Genomic DNA, 13,029 nt, shown 5'->3' on the forward strand with positions numbered 1-13,029 from the left:
GTGTGTGTGTGTGTGTGTGTGTGTGTGTATGGAAGTATTTAGGTGTGTGTGTGTGTGTGTGTGTATGGAAGTATGTATTTGTGTGTGTGTGTATGGGGGTGAGTATGTGTGTGTGTGTGTGTGTGTGTGTATGGGGGTGTGTGTGTGTATATGTGTGTGTGTGTATGGAAGTATGTATGTGTGTGTATGTCGTGTGTGTATGGAAGTATGTAGGTGTGTGTGTGTGTGTATGGAAGTATGTAGGTGTGTGTGTGTGTGTGTGTTTGTTTGGAAGTATGTAGGTGTGTGTGTATGGAAGTATGTAGGTGTGTGTGTGTATGTGTGTGTGTGTGTGTGTGTATATGGAAGTATGTATGTGTGTGTGTATGTATGTGTGTGTATATCGTGTGTGTGTGTGTATGGAAGTATGTAGGTGTGTGTGTGTGTGTGTGTGTGTGTGTGTGTGTGTGTGTGTGTATGTAGGTGTGTGTGTGTGTATGGAAGTATGTAGGTGTGTGTATGGAAGTATGTAGGTGTGTGTATGGAAGTATGTAGGTGTGTGTGTATATGGAAGTGTGTGTGTGTGTGTGTGTGTGTGTGTGTGTGTGTGTGTGTGTGTGTGTGTCCTCTTATCTTGTCATTTATTGTCTTTTTAACATTAGAAGCAAGCTTTTTCTAGTTTCATTTTAGGGTTTTTTAATACTTGTTACTGATAGGGTTATATTTTACAGTGTAATTACTTAAAGTACATGTAAAGCATTCCCATGTAGTGTCTGTATATTTATTTGACAATAGTTGCTCCCAGTCTATTTCCTGCTGCGCAGCCCTCAACCGGGAGAAATTGGCCTTTTTAATATGCAGTCAGTGTTTTACCCTCCCAGCCTGTTTGCTTTTAAGGTTCTGTTCATGTGGAGTTTTTTGCAGGCAAAAAATTCTGCCTGGAAAAATCAGCTCCGCCTTTTTTTAAGTGTTTTTTTTTACCACACACGTTTTTTGACACAGTTTTTGATGTGTTTTCCTACGTGGTTCTTTATGCCCATTTTAAAGCGTTATTTTTATCTCCTTCTTCAACAGGCAAAGGAAAAAAAAAACCGCAAGCATTTTTTTTGGGCTTAAAAACGCGTCAAAAACGGTCGTGGCCGTTCACAGCATTCTTCCGTCTCTCATTGATTTCAATAGGGTTTTTTGAGGCGGAAAACGAATCTAGAACGGTCATATTACATACGTAGTGGAACCATTATACCCTCATGTTTTCTCCTTCTTTAGTAGCGTACAACTCAAGTGCCAACTTCCATTACATGATAGTGTCTCAACAGGACTCTTTCTACAAAAGATCTGGGGGTCGGCCAGTGAATACTTTTTCTCTACGTTCAGCTTAACAACAATACCAATGATGATGATGATGATAATATCCCTGCCTCTTTTCTATAGTAGTCTCAGTACATGTTTTAATATGATATCATTGATAAATGAATAATGAATTGAGTATTTCTCTAGCTGTGACCATCTCATGACTATCACCACATATGGAGAATCCTGCGCACTGACTATTACTAAGCCTCTCCATATTTCTCAGCATTTTCTGCTCCTTTACCCTGGGATCATATAGTCAGAAGTAACATATAAGTTCTCTCCTCACTGTTCAGACGTCATGGGTTTTCTGCTAGGATGGACACACCAGTATTTACAATGTGTCTCTTCTTCTAGATGTTTGTAGGAATCTTCTTGTAGCCAGGATCTCCTTCTCTGTGCTGGTTGGTGTCTTCTAGATGTTGAAGGTGGTCATCTTCTAGGTATATGCAGGAATCTTCTAGCTGCTAACTGGGGTCTACGTGTTGTCAGGACTCTTTAAAATCTCAAAGACTGGGATAAAGATCTCCTGAAAAAAAAAAAAGAAAAATATTTTGAAACAAAAAACGACAAATATATAACCTACAAAGAAATTGATGCGACCAAAAAAAAAGTGTAGAAAATGGAAAAAATCTTTATTGGAATAACAATGAAAAGCTACATGTCAATACAATTAAATTAAAAAGACTCCACAAGACTCTACAGAAGAAAAGGACAGCTCACTGTGTGACTCACAAAGAAAATAAGAATTAGATAAGACCCCATGGCTGCACAGACCTGCGTAATGTAGGTCATATAGAAATACCAAATGGTATGGAATAAACAACTATACAGTGCAAAAAAGCAGTCAGCGCATAAGTAAGAGCAAAAATGAATCAACTATTAAAACAAGTATGGAGGGATATAACATACCCATAATAAGGTTGTTCAGGAGCACCAACACAGGGAGTGCCCACCCAGACGCACGTTTCAGCGCTAAATGCCTTCATCAGGGGGTGGCGCTGATAGTTCACACACAGTATTTAAATGAACGCTAGCCAATGGTGCTTAAATATATCCAGGTGATATATATATATATGCCCATAAATCAGATCAGTGCACTCACTGTTTACTATTGGTGGCAATATGTGGTCGAGTACATGGCCGGACTCCAGAAACGGCAACAACGAGACACTGGGGCGGAAACACATCAGCGCGTCACCTGACGCGGTCACGTGTGTCAGCAACCCAGCGTGTCATGGGTGACGAATCGGAGGCCGGTCAATCACAACCAATCAGAATGCAACCAGTGATTGAAGGCATGAAAAGCATTCAGAAGGATATTAACCCTGTACGGGCAGTCCAATAGCGATACACTTCATGTCTGCAAGTCTAAACCCAAAATACAGAGAGACAAGATAGTTATACAGATATATTGCACATGTATCATACAAATACATATAAATATATGGCCACAAAGTGATGTGTGATGAAGAGTGTCAACGTGTAGGGAGTAATCAAGTGTGGAACATTATTATCAATTATAATGTGTGAAAAAAGACCAATATATACGTGCCAAAAGGAATAATGGAGTGCACAACCTGAACATAGTAGGTAAGTGACAGGTAAGAAATGATATTAAACACAATAAAGTGTTGTTTATATAGAACATGTGTAAGTAAAAGAGTGAAAAGGTAATAAATGTATGGTGACAAAATCAAAGAAATACAAAACGAAAAATAAAATAGTGTGAATAGGCGTGTGCGATGAAAAAAGAAGAAAAAAACAACGTGTGTATTATGCATCAAAAAATAAAATGGACTACAAGTGCCAGGCACAAAGCAGATTTTAGTTACATGTCGATATATCTAATACAACAAGCCTCAAAGGTGCAGAATATAAAATGCAGTGATCTGCAGACAGAGCCCGCTTTTCTATTGTTTGTGAAGATCATCAGAAGTAGGAAATCATTGTTGAGGATGAAGATCATGACAACCCGAAAATTGCACAGTTGACATAGTCAACACAGGCAGCGTAAACCATATATCTAATCTGTATACATAAATAAAGAAATGTAGATCAAAATCAAAATAAGAACATAAAATCAAAATAAGAACATAAAATCAAAAATACCCAACTAAAAGCTTTGGTAGCAGTCAGAGAAATGCAGCAACACCAATGTTCTCATTGAGACCCCTCGGTTGTGTTGTCTTAAGCCTCCATATCCACCTGCATTCTGATTGCAAAAGCCTCTTTTTACATCTCGTCCTCGCATATCAGTATTGATGTGATCTATTCCCTTCACTCTCACAAGTCTAGAGTTACACGCATGATGTAGGTGAAAATGTTGTGGAATAGTCTTCAGCTGTTCCATATACTCTACTGTTTTGGCATTTTCAATGTCTCTAACATGTTCTCTTACGCGAAAGCGCAATTCTCGGGTTCTCATGCCAATATACATTTTAGGGCAAGGGTAAGTTGCATGATAGATCACACCTGTAGTGCCACATGTAATTGGCCATGTGATCTTAACATTTTTCAACCCACTTGAGTCAACAAAACCTTGAGAGCGTTCAATATTAGGGCAACTAATACAGTCGCCGCAAGGGTTACAACCCCACTTAGGACCAATCTTTCCAAAACATTTACCCGGTTTTTCCACTGTTCGGTAACTGTGAACTATTGCGTCACGTAAAGAACGCGCTCTACATGGTGCAACAGCAAGATAATTTGGTAGTACTTTCTGTAGAATTGGATCATTGAGGAGCATCGGCCAAAATGTGTTTGAGGTGTCCCTCATTTCTGACCAAATGATACGTGTTCGTAAATCTTACCTTAGGAGAAATTCCTTATTTTTAGTTACAGTTTGTAATAGCTGTGCACGAGGGGGAGCTGTGCACGTGGTCGTCAATGGGCTTTATTAACATTGCGGCAGCAGCAGCCCTGTTGAGCAAGTCTCTTTCTTAACTCAGTCGTGCGGAATTTCAAATCTTCATGAGTTGAACAAATTTTCTTAACACGCAGTAATCGTCCAGTTGGTATAGCTTCGATGGTATGGCGGGGATGTGAAGACGTGGCGTGAAGAAATGAGTTTGTTGATGTCTCTTTACGATGCAAATCTGTCTGGAGACAACCATTATGGTTCCTTTTAGTTAGCAAGTCCAAAAAATCTATCTCAACGTGATTCCACTTGCATGTTAATTTAATGTTACGTGTATTATAGTTAAATACACTGATGAATTCCATTAATTCATCCGAAGTCCCCTGCCAGATCATGAAGATGTCATCAATGAACGGGCCCAGAAAAGGAGCTGGTTCATTGATATCTCATGATCTGGCAGGAATAGGTCCCTCTCCCACAGCCCCAGGAACAGGTTGGCGTATGAGGGTGCACAGGCTGCCCCCATTGCCGTGCCCTGGAGTTGCAGGTAGAAGGACCCATTGAACGTGATAAAAATTGTGTTTGAGAACAATGTCCGATAGGGTGAGCAACAACTCTGAAAAGTCTTTCCTATATTGCTCATATGCAAAAAGGTGGCCACTGCATGCAACCCATCCGAATGCTGGATGCCGATATATAGTGACTCAATGTCACAAGTTACCAAAATATGTCTGTCATCTAAATGAATCTCTTCAATTTTCAACAACAAATCTGCAGAGTCGCACAGATACGAAGGTAGACATTCCACTAATGGTTTTAAATGGTGGTCGACCCATTTGCACACCTTCTGAGTTAACCCCCCGGTACACAATATAATTGGCCTACCTGGAGGGTCCTTATGAATTTTGGGTAGTAGAAAAGGCGTCTGTATTGTTGGCTCAGTCACAATCAGTGCCTCCATTAGGGACTTGGAGAGGACTCCGGCATCCATACCATCTTGTAGAATGTGGATCATCTTTGCTCTAAAGGATAATAAAGAATTGTATGTTAACCTTCTACAACAAGTGGAGTTTTTTTTTATTTAGTTTTTTTTTTAATTGATGTATTTTTTATTTTTCCAAACATAACAAACAAGCGAACAACAATTCAACAATATGTCCCATGGCAATAGCATCTCTGAACACTTATATCATTATTTTGCATATTATATAATCTACAATTTGTATAAATTACTTCAAATGATCCTAGTTGGAGCGAGGACAGAATTAGAGATTTTAGCCCAAAGACAAATTGAAAAAGTGTCAATATTCATAGGAGATGAAACACACTAAATAAACCATAAGGAAGGGGGAAGGGAAGTATTGAGGGGGAGGGGGAAGAGGATGGACACGTGTATCCCCATCGTTACCACGATTCAATACAGATATTTAAGGAATCAGATCATGATTGGTGTCACACCAGACAGCTGATGCTCCAGATACCAAGTTGTGGAGCCAAAGCATGCAATCAGTTTTTGTTTTATATGAAGTGGTAAGAGAGGTATAAAGTTCTCCCACAACTTAAAAAAGGCTTCAGTTTTGTGCTCTTTTCGATGGGAGGTTTCCACCCAAGCCATTCGGAAAAGAGAAGATATATTTTCTAGGGAAATACGATGTGTGGGGGGTGTATTATTTATCCAAACCTGGAGAATGGCCTTCCTAGCAGCCGCAGAGACATAATATAACAGTTGTTTGTGATGTTTCGGGATAAAGAGCATGGAAGGTGGCAGTATCCCAAAGAGACCCCACTTTTGGGTTGAGGAGCATGGTATGGACAGGGTGTTCGACACAAAATATTGTATCTTTCGCCAAAAGTCAACAATAGTTGGGTATAACCAGAGACAATGTAATTGCGGTGCTCCACACTTTAAACACGAATGGTCAGAGGAGTTACCCATGAGAAAGCCCCTATAAGCGGACACGTCAGCCCTATGGGCTATTTTAAAAGACATCTCCCAGGACATATCTGATGGGAGGTATTTGGCAGCCATAGTTACAGATGATAGGACATCGTCATGAGTTGTTTGATCTAAGTGGTCAACCCAGTAAGATACGCCTGATCTCGATTTAGTGTAGTCCAATGGTTGTCTTAAAACGTTATAATAGGTAGTGATTAGTCTTTTTCGGCATTGATGAAATGGAGTTAAGTGACAGAAGAAGTCATCCCAGTCTTGGTCTTGTAAGTGTCTAATGACCTTGTGAGCATAGCTACAGGCCTGCATGTAATAAAATGGGTGTTGGCCCAAAAAATCATATTGTATACGTAGTTCATTAAATGAGTATGGACGAGTGAGCATGTTAGTTATCTGATTAATACATGTCAACCCCTCCCCCCCAACCCATCCACGAAAAACCACATGGGGTTTGGCATTTTGGAAGTCAAAGTTATGGACCCAAGGAAGAAGTAGGAAAAATCTAGGGTTTAAACCTAAGTGTTGTCTGACCTTGGTCCATGTTTCCAGGAGGACATGACTAGGGGGTTAGCCCGTTCATCAGGTGATAGAGCCGAGTAGGGAGTGTGTAAGAGGCATGTTAAGGAAATGGGTTTTGAAAATTGTTGGTCCAATGTAGAATTAGAAAAGCAGGAGCTACCAGTTATCCAATCTCCAATCACTCGTAGTTGAGCTGCCATATTGTATAAGTGAATCTGTGGAAAATTAATCCCTCCATTTTCATGATGTTGCTGCAATATGCATAGGCTCACTCTTGGTCTCTTTTGCCTAACATCAACTGGTCTCAAGTATATAGGCAAGGATTGTAGTAAGTATAACAATTTAGGGAAGACAACCATTTTTAATAGATTAGCCCTACCTAAAAATGATAGAGTAAAGTGCCTCCAAGCCATGAGTTGGGATTCCAAATATGCAATAATGGGATTAAGGTTTCGTTGATATAAATTTGATGGTTGTCTCGTGATGCGTACCCCCAAATAGGGAATGTAATCAGAGTTCCATTTAAATGCATTCTTCAAAGACCAGAGTGGCCTGGAGGGACCCTTAAGAATTAGGGCTTCTGATTTTTGTAGATTGATCTTGAAACCTGACAGGGCACCATAAATTGGGATATCCTGGATGATTGGTTGTAAAGTAGAGGCAGGGTTAGATATGAAGAACAAAATATAATCTGCAAATGCCGATAGTTTAATTTGAGAATCTCCAATTTGTATGCCTTGAAAACATGCTAGGGACTGGAGATGACGGAGAAGTGGATCTAGGGGTAAATGAAACAGTAACGGTGAGAGAGGGCATGCCTGACACGTACCCCTGAAAATTGAGATAGGAGGTGAGTTAAGCCCATTGATGGTAAGGGATGTGGTAGATCAGGCCTGTGAGCGTGAAAGGAATGTTAGAAAGCGGTCCCCGAAGGCCCGGGACTGCAACACCGCTGTGAGAAATGGCCATGATAAAGAGTCAAACGCCTTTTCCGCGTCAAGTCCCAGCAGCATGGTCACTGGGGAGGAGGGGTCTAGTGCAGACACCGTGGCTGCTACAACCTGACGGATACCTTTAGTGGAATGTCTATTCCTTAAGAAACCCAGTTGGGTTGGGGCAATGATCAGTCCAAACATGGTTTGGAGGCGGTCGGCCAAAATCTTTGTTAGGAGCTTATAGTCTTGGTTTAAAAGGGAAATCGGACGATATGAGGAAAGGAGGGTTGGATCCCTGTCAGGTTTGGGAAGCAATATGGTCCTGGACGCATGAAAGTTAGGCAGGTCAATCTCCCCACTAAATATGGCTTGTAAGGTCCTCGTCAATGTCGGTACAATATCTGGCAAAAGTTTGTAGTATTCAGCCGATAGGCCGTCAGGACCCGGCATTTTATTATTGTGTAGCTTTGAGATTGCTAAAGCAACCTCCACCTCCGTGATATCATTATTTAAAAAGTGGAGTTTTTTCAATTGGCGATTTGCTTCATAAATATACATCTGGTGTGGCCAAAATACCACATTTCTGCCTTTATCGGCAGGTTTTACTACCACATCATGCCATGATTTAATCCTCTCCAAGCTCTCTCTCTCTCTCTGAACTCGACAGATTGTCATTCTTAACTTTCCTTGGAATGTTTTGCTAATCTTCAGGGACTAATTTGACAAAAAGATCTACTGCGGGGCAAATAGACAACGGGGGGATTTTGTAGATTTGGTTCTAATACAGATATGAATCTTACCTTCTGATATTCCCCCTTCTTGGTGAAAGAGTTTCTCAAATATTCGCAATGTTTTTTGTTCCTCAACTGTGACAAATAAATCGCCTTCCTCTTTAAAATACCATTTCTTAAAGATCAAAGATTGTGCAAAAAATTGCAGATCTTTTACTGCTGAGAAAAGATCAAAACAGGAGGCGGGAGAAAAGGTCAAGACTTTGTCCAACAGTGTGATGTCACCTATAGATAATTGATGCATAGAAATGTTAATTACCTTCTTTTGATGTCTTGGATTTTGATCTAATCCCTTATTCATTTTTCTCCTACTGTTGGACGACTGATTTTAGTTCCGTTTTCTTTTGTATCTTGGTAAGTCACGTGTAGACCTCACGCTACTACATAATGTCATATCATGGTGACCGCTCTGTGATGACAAAGATCACATAGAAGAGGAAAGACTCAGTGATTCACCATTTTGTCTCCCATTCCATCAATATATTTTCTTCTGTTGAAAATCATTATTATCACATATCAATTTCTTTGTTTTTCTGCTCTCCATTTCTTTTCTCCACACGAGGCATTGTTGATCCAATTGTGTTTTAAATGTTTCTAAGTCCTCTTTGGACATCTCTGCTTTTAATTTTTGCTGGATCTTTTCCAGCTCGTTATCCCTGTTTTCTAATGAGGTGTTATTGAGTCCAATAAGAAGCTCCATCACTTTAAATGAACACGCACTGCAGTTCTCCTCCCATTTAGATGGAAAATTCAAATCTTCAATTGGAAATGATGGGAAAACGTGTATGCGTAACCCCCTCGGTATAAGGTTCCGTTGGAGATAATTTGCTAGGAATGCTCGGTTCCACCAAACTTTCATTCTTTTATTTACAAGGCTTTTGAAGGAGTTCTGTGGCTCCCTAATATTTCTCTGACTGCCAACACCTGTGGCTGTGGAGTCATCTTTAACCAGCCATGACTGTTCTCTTGCTCTAAAATCCATAGTTGGGTTTCTGACACTATCTGTAAAAACACAGAAAACAAACTGATAAATAATCCAAAAAGACAGCGAGGATCTGAAATCCCAAATGCAGGTGCACGGCCTTTATTACTAGTAAGGGGGGATCCTAGGGTGAAGTCCTGAGCACATCAATATATATATATATGTATATATATATATATATATATATATAGAAGATAGAAATTCGAGGCACTCACCGCTGTTTCTGTAACTTCCGACCATGTCATCAAGAAGTGACCAGGAAGCAGCATGAGCACAAAAAGCTATAACTGGGTTTGGGGGCAGCGGCGGATCATCGTTAGGAAGGCTCGGGCAGCCGACCAAGGCTCCCAGGGGGCCCATGGCTGCCAAGCCCATAACATTTATTGGCTGGGCTGCACGGGCCCCCTCAAGCCCATTGGCGCCTAGAACTGGAGGGGGCCCCGATGCTAGCGACAGCCACATTCACTTGTATCTGCATCCTCAGGACGCAGATATGAATTAATGATATAGGCTTCAGGCCAAGTTAGGACTGCAGCCTATAAGGTGCTGGGAAGACTCCCTGGGCAGGCCGCCGTGATGATGTAACTGCATCACGCTGATATGAGCATGCGTTCTGCCTGGAGACAGTGCAGCGCACCGTCCGTCGCGGGAACGGGGCAAGGTAAGTACAATGTTTTGTTTTGGAGGCAATATATGTGGCAATATACAGGGGGGTGATTGCTGTGTAGCACTACATACAAGGGGAGCGGGGATATGTGGCACTATATACAAGGGGAGAGGGGGCTGTGTGGCACTATATACAAGGGGAGGGGGGATGTGTGTGAAGCTATCTACAGGGGCTGTGTGTGTGATGCTATCTACAGGGGCTGTGTGTGTGGCGCTATCGACAGGGGCTGTGTGTGTGGCGCTATCGACAGGGGCTGTGTGTGTGGTGCTTTACTTTACCTTCTGTGAGTCACTAGATTTATAGAGAATCTGTCTCCTCTCCTGACATGTTTTTTATAGGAAATCCTTGTCTTTCACAAAATATCTTTGTGCAGTCCAGGACTGATAGACAATTGCGTGTTACCATTCCCCTTGTCAGGAGGATGTGTCCCTGCACAGTGTGATACTGTCAGTATGTAGGGACGCAGCCCTTTGACAAGGGGAATCGTAACATCCATCTGTTAATGCTTGCACAAAAAGGTAGTGGCAGGGCGGCGGAGGAGTAGGGGGGCCCCATGTTTGGGTAACAGCCCAGGGCCTATGGCCTACTTAATCCGCCACTGTTTAGGGGGCCTCGTTCTGGAGATAGGCGCCGGTCACAGAGGTGGGACTCCCATCTATCTGACATTTATGACATATCCTGTGGAGATGTCATAAATGTCCTTCATGGGAAAACCCATTGAAGGGGATAGACATATCTTACCTGTCCATACAGAAGTGACATTAATACATTGGGAGGAGCTTTCAGTTGCCGGTTAGTTGTCCGTTCTACGATGGTTGGAAACCGAACAGTTTCTATGGCGATGACGTAACATGGGAGCCCTGCATGTTGTCCAGTGGGAGCGGAGTCTGTTTAGAAAGAGAGAAATCCAATATTTATTATAATATTACAGGAAAAGGTATAGTATGAGATAATGTTTTATCCATAGCACCTTAAAAATCCTGATTAGAGAGCGGACCCTGTCCCATATATACATATAACTGAACAGTACAGTATATATGAGGACAGTAAAGAGGGAGTACAGTATATACAGTGAGGACACGTCCTATATATACATATAACTGAACAGTACGTTATATATAGTATATATGAGGACAGTAAAGAGGGAGTACAGTATATACAGTGAGGACACGTCCCATATATACATATAACTGAACAGTACATTATATAGAGTATATATGAGGACAGTAAAGAGGGAGTACAATATATACAGTGAGGACACATCCTATATATACATATAACTGAACAGTACTTTATATACAGTATATATGAGGACAGTAAAGAGGGAGTACAATATATACAGTGAGGACACGTCCCATATATACATATAACTGAACAGTACTTTATATACAGTATATATGAGGACAGTAAAGAGGGAGTACAGTATATACAGTGAGGACACGTCCCATACATACATATAAGTGAACAGTACATTATATACAGTATATATGAGGACAGTAAAGAGGGAGTACAGTATATACAGTGAGGACACGTCCCATATATACATATAACTGAACAGTACATTATATACAGTATATATGAGGACAGTAAAAAGGGAGTACAGTATATACAGTGAGGACACATCCTATATATACATATAACTGAACAGTACATTATATACAGTATATATGAGGACAGTAAGGAGGGAGTACAGTATATACAGTGAGGACATGCTCCATACATATATACATATAACTGAACAGTACATTATATACAGTATATATGAGGACAGTAAGGAGGGAGTACAGTATATACAGTGAGGACATGCTCCATACATATATACACACGACTGAGAAGTACATTTTGTTTCCGGACAGTCTGCAGGATATTTATGTAGTGGAGCCCCCAGCAAGGCACCTCCGCCCTGAATATGTGTAGATAAGGGACTCCAGCAGATCGCTTGTTAGGTCCATGTAGAAGCTCAAACACTTCATGGTCCTTAATAATAAGATGGGGGTGATGCATGGTCACAGGCACAACTAGAGGTACAGGCCTGGTTATCCATATTTGTGCCCCCGAGTGGCCACTATTTTACCACTGATCTCTATAAAATGGCAATATAATAGGGATTTTCCGGTTTCATGTAACTAGATGCTTAAATTTCGTATAATGAAAAGTTCGGCAACTTACTAATTCCTCAGCATTTTTAAGATATCTGTTTGGGGTCAGTGAATGGGAATATTCTTGTTTATATTCAGGAACATGCCTGATATTTCTCGCAGCTGATAGTTTGCTACAATTGGATCACTTCTAGGTCAGGATTTTCCTCACTGTTTCTGCTATTCATGCCCTCCGGCTTACTCTCTGCTCTGTAGAAGTTCCAGATTTGGGGGTGGGTTGTTGTTAAGGGCAGATGGGTGAAATGTCCCAGGCCCGCTTGCTTCATAATCTTGGTACATACAAGCAGAGCAGCCCCAGGCTACTGCACATGCCCAAAAACGTCTTGTATTATTCCATGTGCAGCACTAGGTGGGGAGGGGGCAAGTGCCAAAAGAACGTTTACCCAACTGTGCACCACAGATAGAGGCTGCCATTGGGGTTGCATACGGTTTATTTACTTACAGACGCAAATCCTAAAAACCTAGAAATTCAAGGTACTGATGTCAGCTTTCTGTCATTTAACCACTGGGTGACATACATATACAGTGCCATGCAGTTAGCACAAAGTACCGTAAATGTACAGTACTTGGATGGTGCGGGAAATAGCGTAGATCCCGGCACGTTACCCCTCAGTTGCTGTGGTCAATAGTGGGGCATCTACGTGGGTAAACAGATGGCGGGGGCTTCTTCTGTCACCATCAGCGCAATCGCAGGTTTCTGATAGGTGCCATGGCAACCGGGGGCCTAAACAAGGCTCCCAGATCTGCCATGTGTGAATGCTTATAAAGCCATGCCATTATGTACTCAACGCCTTTGTTGCAGAAGTTTTGTTGTGTTACTGGTTGCCCTTGGATCC

At 41.3% G+C, this 13,029-nt stretch overlaps 1 long non-coding RNA gene across 3 annotated transcripts in view; it reads right to left on the minus strand.

Moving 5' to 3' along the window:
- Positions 1-484: 484 nt before the first annotated feature.
- The window catches only part of LOC142712967 (uncharacterized), a 31,328-nt gene continuing 18,783 nt past the window's right edge, over positions 485-13,029 (minus strand). The window contains exons 1-5 of one of the 3 annotated variants that reach the window (XR_012870142.1): positions 8,645-9,374; positions 8,395-8,541; positions 5,075-5,211; positions 4,143-4,431; positions 485-1,858 (exon numbers count right to left, since the gene is read on the minus strand). This is a non-coding gene — a long non-coding RNA (uncharacterized LOC142712967). Of the gene's footprint in view, positions 1,859-4,142; positions 4,432-5,074; positions 5,212-8,394; positions 8,623-8,644; positions 9,375-10,775; positions 10,922-13,029 lie in introns of those variants that run through there. The other 2 variants (XR_012870140.1, XR_012870141.1) reach the window with 2 other exon arrangements.

This window comes from Rhinoderma darwinii, unplaced genomic scaffold (genome assembly GCF_050947455.1).
Source record: "Rhinoderma darwinii isolate aRhiDar2 unplaced genomic scaffold, aRhiDar2.hap1 Scaffold_433, whole genome shotgun sequence".
NCBI classification, from domain to species: Eukaryota; Metazoa; Chordata; class Amphibia; order Anura; family Rhinodermatidae; genus Rhinoderma; species Rhinoderma darwinii.